The sequence below is a fragment of the Arachis ipaensis genome, chromosome B10, assembly GCF_059453495.1.
Source record: "Arachis ipaensis isolate K30076 ecotype BB chromosome B10, ASM5945349v1, whole genome shotgun sequence".
Lineage (NCBI taxonomy): Eukaryota > Viridiplantae > Streptophyta > Magnoliopsida > Fabales > Fabaceae > Arachis > Arachis ipaensis.
The window spans coordinates 72876930-72886056 of record NC_142435.1 but is presented as its reverse complement, the minus strand read 5'-3'; the positions used below and the strand labels follow the sequence as shown (position 1 = coordinate 72886056).

At 37.4% G+C, this 9127-nt stretch overlaps 1 non-coding gene across 1 annotated transcript; it reads right to left on the bottom strand.

Moving 5' to 3' along the window:
* Positions 1-4150: 4150 nt before the first annotated feature.
* On the bottom strand, positions 4151-4257 carry LOC148580408 (small nucleolar RNA R71). The gene has a single exon (XR_015896448.1). It is a non-coding gene; the product is annotated as a small nucleolar RNA R71 (small nucleolar RNA).
* Between the last annotated feature and the right edge of the window lie 4870 nt (positions 4258-9127).

Genomic DNA, 9127 nt, shown 5'->3' with positions numbered 1-9127 from the left:
ATTTTATGCATTTAGCCACTGCTTGGTTAAAATAATAAGTTTCTTTTTAAGACCCTATTTTTGAAAATTTTCACTAATTTAAATCAATTATTAAATTTTTTTGTGATAAAACTTGTTTGAAGTTGTATTTAGAACATGGTTTTTGAGCCAAAGAACACACAACCTGTGAGATTTTGAGCTTATTTATATGGTTACATTATTTAACCATAAATATTTTATTCCTGTGTGTTTTCTTCTCTATGATTGTAATCTATATTTTGTCCCAATCTATATGTCCATTATTTAGTGTATTTACATGCTTGCATATGATTGAGGCAATTGTTTGATTTTAGCTCACTTATCCCAAATAAGCCAACCCTTTAAATCACCTTTGTCAGCCACTTTGAACCTTTTTAATCCCCATTTATTCTGTATTTTACCACATCACTAGCCTTAAAGCAGAAAAATAATTAAATATCCCAATTGAATCTTTGGTTAGCTTAAGATAGGGATTGTGTAACAATTAAGTGTGGGAAAACTGTGGGAACATGGGTTAATAAGGGAATGTATCATGTTTCTAATTTATTTGAATATTGAGAATTTGAGAACCTACTCATGAAAAACCAAAATAGAAAAATAATGGAGAATCCATGTGCATTGATAAGTTATGTTTGCTTTTATGATTAAAAAAAACAAAAAAAAACAAAAAAAAGAGAGAAAAAGAGAAAAAAAAAGATATATATATATATATAATATAATATAAATAAATAAATAAATAAGGGGACAAAATTACCCCAATTTTAAGTTAATGAAAAATCAATGCACATGTGATAAATTAAAAAGAAAAAGTTGATACATGAGTATGTGATGTAAAAGTGGGAATTATGGGTAGCTAGGCATGAACTAGAGTTACATAGAGTATATGTATGTTAGGTGAAAGCTTAGGTTAATTAAAGATTCAATTTATAAAGCTCACTTAGCCATATATATACCTTTACCCTTACTTTAGCCCCATTACAACCTTGAAAAAGACCTCATGATGTTTACATTGGTATACTAAATTTTGTTGATTGGTTAGATGAAGAACAAAGTTTAGAAAGTATGATTAGAAAAGAGTAGAGTGATTACCCTATACACTTGAGAGACTAGAGTGTATATACACTACTAGTGAGGGTTCAATGCTTGATTCTATGTTCCCTGCTTTCATGAGCTATCTTCTTACAAGTTTACTTGTACCTTATTTTGTATGATTTGAATTAGTGGAATCTGATTTATATTTGTCTTGGAGAACTTATTTATTTTTAACCAAATAGGTAGAAACATTTTGCATGTAGTTGCACTCATAGTTTGCATTTCATACTTTCTTACATTCCTCTTTATCTTTATAGTTTCTCTTGAGCTTAACATGAGGACATGCTAATGTTTAAGTGTGGGGAGGTTGATAAACCACTATTTCATGGTTTATCTTGTGCTTAATTGAGTGGTTTTTGTCTACTCTTTACCGACTTATTCATACTATTTGCATGGTTTTACATTTGCCTTCCTAATTATGTGCTTTAATTGAAAACATGTTTCTTTGGACTTATCTTTGCTAATATTAATCCTCTCTTATTACCATTAGATGCCTTGATATGTGTGTTAAGTGCTTTCAGAGATTACAGGGCAGGAATGGCTCAGAGGATGGAAAGGAAGCATGCAAAAGTGGAAGGAATTCAAGAAGTTGAAGAAATTGCTAAGCTGTCTAGCCTGACCTCTTCGCACTCAAACAGCTATAACTTTAGCCATAGAGGTCCAAATGATGCGGCTTTAGTTGCGTTGGAAAGCTAACGTCCGGGGCTTCGATTTGATATATAATATGCCATAGTTGCCCTGATGCTAGGCGACGCGACCGCGTGACCCATGCGGCCGCATCGCAGTGACGAAAATCAGCGTGTTTGAATTCGCAACCAGCGAATTCTGGGCTGTTTCTGACCCAGTTTGCGGCACAGAAAACACAGATTAAAGGCTATAAAGTGGAGGAATGCATCCATAGATGAATAAGCTTTCATATTCACAATTTTAGGAGTAGATGTAGTTTTTAGAGAGAGAGGTTCTCTCCTCTCTCTTAGGATTAGGATTAGGATTTCTCTTAGTTTTAGGAGTGACTCTCGATCCCAGGTTCAATGTTCTTTTTATTTATTTTCTCAATTTAATTTATGAACATCTATGCGAGATTTAATTTCTTTTGTTAATGCAATTCGAGGTATTTTCAGATTTAAGATTATTTTGCTTTATTTATATTGATGCTTTTAATTTAATTTAGATATTTTTCTCCCTTTTGGCTTTGGTCAAGTGATTGGTAGTACTTGAGTTATCAAACTCAGCAAGTGATTGAAATTGGCAGATTCTGCTTGAGCTAGGATTGCTCTAACACTAGTCTCTCCACAAGAGTTGACTAGGACTTGAGAATCAAGCTAATCAGTCCACTTAACCTTCCTTTGTTTAATAAAGGCTGACCAAGTGGGATTAAAACCCAATTCTCTTCACACCTGATAAGGATAACTAGGATAGGAATTCCAATTATTATACCTTGCCAAGAGATTTTATTATTATTATTTTATTTTACTTGTTATATAACATATTTCCTCCTTACTTCTAAAACCCCAATTTACAAACTCATAACCAATAATAAGAACATACCTCCCTGCAATTCCTTGAGAAGACGACCCGAGGTTTAAATACTCAGTTATCAATTTTAAAGGGATTTGTTACTTGTGACAACCAAAACGTTTGTACAAAGGGATTCTGTCGGTTTAGAGACTATATCTACAACGCGACTGTTTTTATGAAATTCTTTACTGGCAAAAATCCTAACGTCAGTATCCGTGTTGATAGAGTAGACTTCCAGCTTGACTTGGGGGTTGATTGAAAGGAGACACTTGAGTTGGAATGCTCAAGTGATTAGTTAAATTGGAAGTTGTTGGCTAATTCTCTATTTACTAACGTTAGTCCTTTCCAAGGGAGAGGACTAGGATTTGCGAATAACAGTTAGCTCAATCACTTGACTTTCCTTTATTTAGTAAGGGTTAACTAAGTGAAAACAACAACCTCTTTATACTACACTTGAGAGAATTCCAACAAGGATAGAACTCCCAATTAATCATTCCCCAAGTCAAGGATTTTTAATTTGAATAATATAAACCTCTTTTAATTTTCATTGCACTAAATTACAGTTATTTATTTTCTATCATTCAACTCTCAAAATTTCTCGGAAAACTCCTGATTAATAAGATAGCACCCTTTTGTCAACTCGTTGGGAGACGACCTGGGATTCATACTCCCAGTATTTTTATTATAAATTTTGTGACAACCTTTCTAAATTGATGAGCAGATTTTTGCTGGTTAAGAACTATACTCGCAACGTATTTCCTATATTGATTTCTTAATTGGCTGATTCCCGCTTTGTATCAAATTTTTGGCGCCGTTGCCAGGGAGTTGCAATTGTGTGCTAAATTATTAGTTGGTGTAAATATTTTTAATTTTATTTATTTGTGTATTTTATTTTATTTTATTACCATGAGCTATATGTTTCTCTCATTGAATGACGCGTTCACTGCCTGATCCGAGCTTAGCCGCATTTGATCCGGAAATTGAAAGAACTCTTTCACGTATTAGGCGAGCTAGGCATTGGTTAGCCTCTGAGGGTGGTGAAGTGATTGTTATCGATTCACCAGTCTCATCTGAGGTCGAATCTAAACTGCCATCTGAGGGAGAAACAAGCTCCTCTACTACTGATTCAGTTGATTCACGTGCAGATAACATGGCAGCATCTAGGAGGATTACTCTCCAGGAGGTAGGAGCCCTATATTTTACACTACAACCGTATCAAGTGCGTCATCCAAATCTGGCTGCAGATTTTGAACTGAAGACTACACTAATCAACTTGATGCCCAAGTTTCATGGCTTACCTGCTCAGGAGCCTATCAAGCACCTCAGGGATTTCCAGACAGCCTGTTCTACTGTTAGGCATCATGGGGCAAATGAAACTTCTATTCTGCTAACTGCCTTCCCATTTTCTCTTGAGGGAAAGGCGAGGGAGTGGTACTACTCCCAACCTGAAGCAACTGTTACCAACTGGGATACGCTCAGGAGAGAATTCTTGGAAAAATACTTTCTAGCTGAAGTTATAGATAGATTGAGGAAGGAGATCTCCTACATTATTCAAGGTGAATCAGAGACTTTCTATGAGTACTGGGAGCGCTTCAAGAACCTTTTGAATGCATGCCCCCATCATATGATTGACAAGTTGGTATTGATCAGCTACTTCACTCAAGGCATGAAGCCTCGGGATAAGACTACATTGGATGGTGCTAGTAATGGTTCTCTAAAAAAGTACAAGACCGCAGATGAAGCATGGCAACTAATCAGTGACCTAGCTGAGTCCACTCGGAATCACAGGCACAGGAATAGCCACTCAAAGGCTGTTGCAGAGGTTTTCTCTAACAGTGAGACTACTACCGTTACACAAGCTATATGTGAAATGACCAACCTACTGAAGCAGATGCAGTTGAATCAACAACAGCCTCAGCCTCCCCCACCACAACAAAGCCAACAGTTGGTCCCCCAAAGAGTATGCGGAATTTGTGCTGATTATAGTCATTACACTGATGAATGCCCGCAGCTCCAACAAGAAGACAACACCTTGGCAGCTACTCATAACTTCTATGACCGCCTGAATCAAGGATACAATCAACAAGGCGGCAACTACAACCAAGGTGGGAACTATAACCAAGGGTGGCAAGACAACTCCAACCAGGGCTGGAGAGATAATTCCAACCATGGCTGGAGGGACAACAATAAAAGAGGAGGCAGAGACAACCAGGGAAATCAAAGATGGAATAACAATAACAATCAGTAGAATCGGAATCAACAGAACCATTCCTATCAACAGCAGAATCCGAACCAGCCTTACATAGCACCTCACCTAAGACAGTCCCAAGGACCCCAGCACAACCAACAACAGGTCCTTAAGATCACTTATCATTCTTCCTCATCGAATGACGAGATGCTTTGTTCTCTTGCACAAGGACAACAAGACATGCAGACTACACTGAACTCTACTTTAAATATTCTGAATGCCACTTTACAAGCTCTCGTCTCCCGGATAGATTCATTACCAACTCCCACCAACCAGCCTTCAAGCTCCAGTGGAATTCCTTCTCAACCCTTACCTAACCCCAAAGGTGGCATCAATGCCATCACTTTGAGGTCTGGAACCACACTGCAAGAGAGGAACCAGGAGGAGCCAAGCCCACAAGAACACGCCCTAGTTGAAGACTTGGTTGAAGTAGAAGATGTTGAAGAGGAAGAGGAAGTACAAGACAAGGTTGAAGAAGAAGTAGCTAAGCCAAGGAATGGAGCACCAAAGGACGCAGAAGCTGCAGGTGGCGCCATTCCTATTCCATTTCCACACCTTGCAAGGAAGTCCAGGAAGCAGATGGAACTTGATCCCAAAATGGTAGAAATTTTTAAAAAGGTTGAGGTAATTGTTCGCCTTTTTTATGTTATTCAGCAGGTACCTAAATATACAAAGTTTCTGAAAAATTTATCCATACATAAAGATAAAATTAATGAATTAGAAACTATTCCTTTAGGTAGTTCTATATCTGCTTTAATGGGAGGTATACCTGAAAAATGTAGTGATCCAGGTCCATGCATGGTTAACTGTACCATTGGGGGTGTAATATTTTCTGACTGTATGAGTGATTTAGGAGTGTGCGTGAGTATTATGCCATTATCTATATATGATGCTTTGAGGCTCCCTCCCTTAAAAAGATCGGCAGCTCATTTTGTTTTAGCAGATAAAAGCATCATCACATTGGTTGGAATTGCTGAAGACGTGCTGGTGAGCGTTAAGGGGCTCACATTTTCCATTGACTTCTCTATCTTGGAAATGCCCCCTAATGACTCAGGAAGACCATCATCAATCCTGCTTGGAATGCCTTTCCTGAAGACTTCAAAGTTCAAGCTAGATGCTTTCTCAAGAACTTACTCCTTTGAGATAGATGGCAGAGCAGTGAGTTTCAATTTGAATGAAGCTATGAAGCACCCTCCAAAAGATCATTCCATCTTCCAGTGCGACATCATTCATGAAACTGTAGCTGCAGTTCATCAAGAAGAAGTAGAAGAGAGGCACATGGAGCAAGGTCCAAGTGTGGGGACACCCTCTGAAAACAATGAGGACACTTTGCCATTTTCACTACCTCCAAATGATCCAGAGCCTAGCCATGAGCAAAAATTGGAATTAAAACCCCCCTTCCACCCTACCTCAAGTATGCTTACCTTGAGGATAATCAGAAGCTCCCAATTATCATTGCAAGGAACTCACTTCCCAACAGGAGGAGCAGCTACTCAGTGTGCTGAGAATACACAAGAAAGCAATTGGGTGGAGCTTGGCGGATATAGTAGGCATCAGCCCTCAAGTTTGTGAGCACAGAATATTCTTAGAAGAGGGATCAAGGCCTGTCCGTCAACCCCAAAGAAGATTAAATCCCACCATCTTAGAAGTTGTCAAGAAAGAAGTGACTAGACTGTTGGAGGCTGATATCATCTACCCCATCTCAGACAGCGAATGGGTCAGTCCAGTACAAGTAGTGCCCAAAAAGTCTGGAGTCACAATGGTAAAGAATGAGCATGGAGAGCTCTTGACAACTAGAGTGCAGAATTCATGGAGAGTTTGAATTGATTACAGGCGTCTCAACCAAGCTACTCGCAAGGATCATTACCGCTTGCCATTTATTGATCAGATGCTTGATCGCCTGTCAGGTAAATCCCATTACTGCTTTTTAGATGGTTATACAGGCTATTTTAAATTTATATAGCTCCTGAAGATCAGGAAAAGACTACTTTTACATGCCCCTTTGGAACGTATGCATATAAGAGGATGCCTTTTGGCTTATGTAATGCACCGGCTAATTTCCAAAGATGCATGATGAGGATCTTTTCAGATGTTATCGAAAGCTGTATGGAAGTTTCTATGGATGATTTTAGCGTATATGGTGATTCCTTTAACCTTACGCGTGGATACCAAATTTTCACTCCTCCATACATTGACCCGAGAGTTGTGCGAGTGTTGAGCGCGCACTGTGCCTTTCGCACAAACCAACTCGCGCGTACGCGCACATGACGTGTACACGTCACTCTCAAAATAAGCCATCCGCGCGCACGCGCCATGTACACGTACGCGTCGCGTCCATTGCACCACCATCCGTGCGCGCGCGCCTTGCCTGCATACGCGTGGATGTCCTTCTTTCAACACATTTCTTTTCTTCTCCTCCTTCCATTTCTTTCCTCCTCCTTTCTTCTTCCCTTTTCCTACCTCTCATCCAACACTTCCAAACACCATTAATAACCATTTTTTTAGTTAACTAATTAGTTAGTTAGTTAGTTGATTGGTTAGTTTTAGTTACTTTTCATTTCATTTTCTCTTTTTCATTGTAAGTGTTGGATTGTTATTCTTGTTTACCATTAATTGTTGCTGAGTATTAAAAAAGGAATGTTATCCTAACATCATTATGTTTATAATCTTTGTTGGATTCTATTGTTGAGGTTATATTTTGCTACTTGGTTTTGAGTTTTTCATGCTTACCTTTTAAGAATACCAAGTGATGAGAATTGCCTTTGAGCTTGCAACTCTTCTTGAATTGCATGATTTGGAAACCATGTGATTTGAACCTTATTCTTTGATTAGGCAATCTTTTGACATTGGATGTTGAGCATTTATCTTAATGCATTGTGCTTAATGATCATATGCATCCATATGTTTATAGCTTGAATGCTCTCATGCTTCTTTAATGCTTGTTTTACCTTACAAGTTTACTTAAAGCATCTCAAGCACACTAGGATAAGTGAAATACACGCTTCTTTTGTGACATCGCTTTTTATGCTAGTGTGTGTTCTAAACCGCATAATTTGGAATTCACACACTTATTTGTCATTAATGTCACACTAATTCACTCACTCAATTCTAGTGATTAGTACCTCATTCCAACAATGTATGCTTCCTTGCTTATGTATTTTCTCATCTTATGGTGTTGTTTTCTATTTTTCATGAATGGCACACCACAAGCAAAAATGGAAGCGGAAGAAAGAACATGCAGCAAATCGGTTGATCTACCAGCTGAAGGTAGCAATCTAGATGGTGCAAACTTTTAAGTGTGGGGAGGTCGTCCGACCGTTCGGTAATTTTGGGTGACAAGTTTCTAATCTCAACACTTTTGCATTTCATTTAATTTTAGGTTTTTAGGATTTTTACTTGCATTTTCTTTATTTTGCATACATATACACAATAAGCATAGTCAAAATAATGAGATTAATTTTTCAAGAACTCTATCTATAGGGCACCAATTGATTTGAGTGAAAACTTTTCATAAAACTTGCTTGAATTATATATATATTGTGGATCATGTCTTTGAGCTAAGAACACAAGCTTGTGAGATTTGAGCCTAATGGTGTGGTTACATCTTATAACCACTTATTTTTCCTTCTTGTGTGTATTGTTCTCTTTCTATGATTGTAAGCTTTGATTTGTTTGATTCTTTATGTCCATTATTTTGTGTATTCATGCATTTATATGATTGAGGCCATCATTTCATTTAGCTCACTTACCCAAATGGCCTTACCTTTTATCTTCCATTGTTAGCCAATTTGAGCCTATGCTTAACCCACTTTGTTCATAATTTTAGCACATTACAAGCCTTAAAGCGGAAAACAATAAAAGTCCTTAATTTGGATCTTTGATTGGCTTAGGCTAGTATGTGTGTGTATTATTCAAGTGTGGAAAATCTTGGGACATTGGTTGAATAAAAGGGTAGTTTTGTAGTTTTGTTGTAAATATTGGGAATTGGGTACATGCTCATATAGTGATTAAATGTATAGACCTTATGCATTGATGATCTTGTATATATCTTGAAAGAAAAGAAAAATGAGAAAAACAAAAGAAAAAGAAAAAAAAATAATATAGAAAAAGAAAGAAAAAGAAAGAAAAAGAAAGAAATAAAAAGGGGACAAAATACCCCAAAGCAAAGTAAAGCTCAATAAGAATAAATGCATAAGTGTGGTGAAATGAAAAAAAAAATGCATGAGTATGTTAAAAAGTGAAAAATGGGTA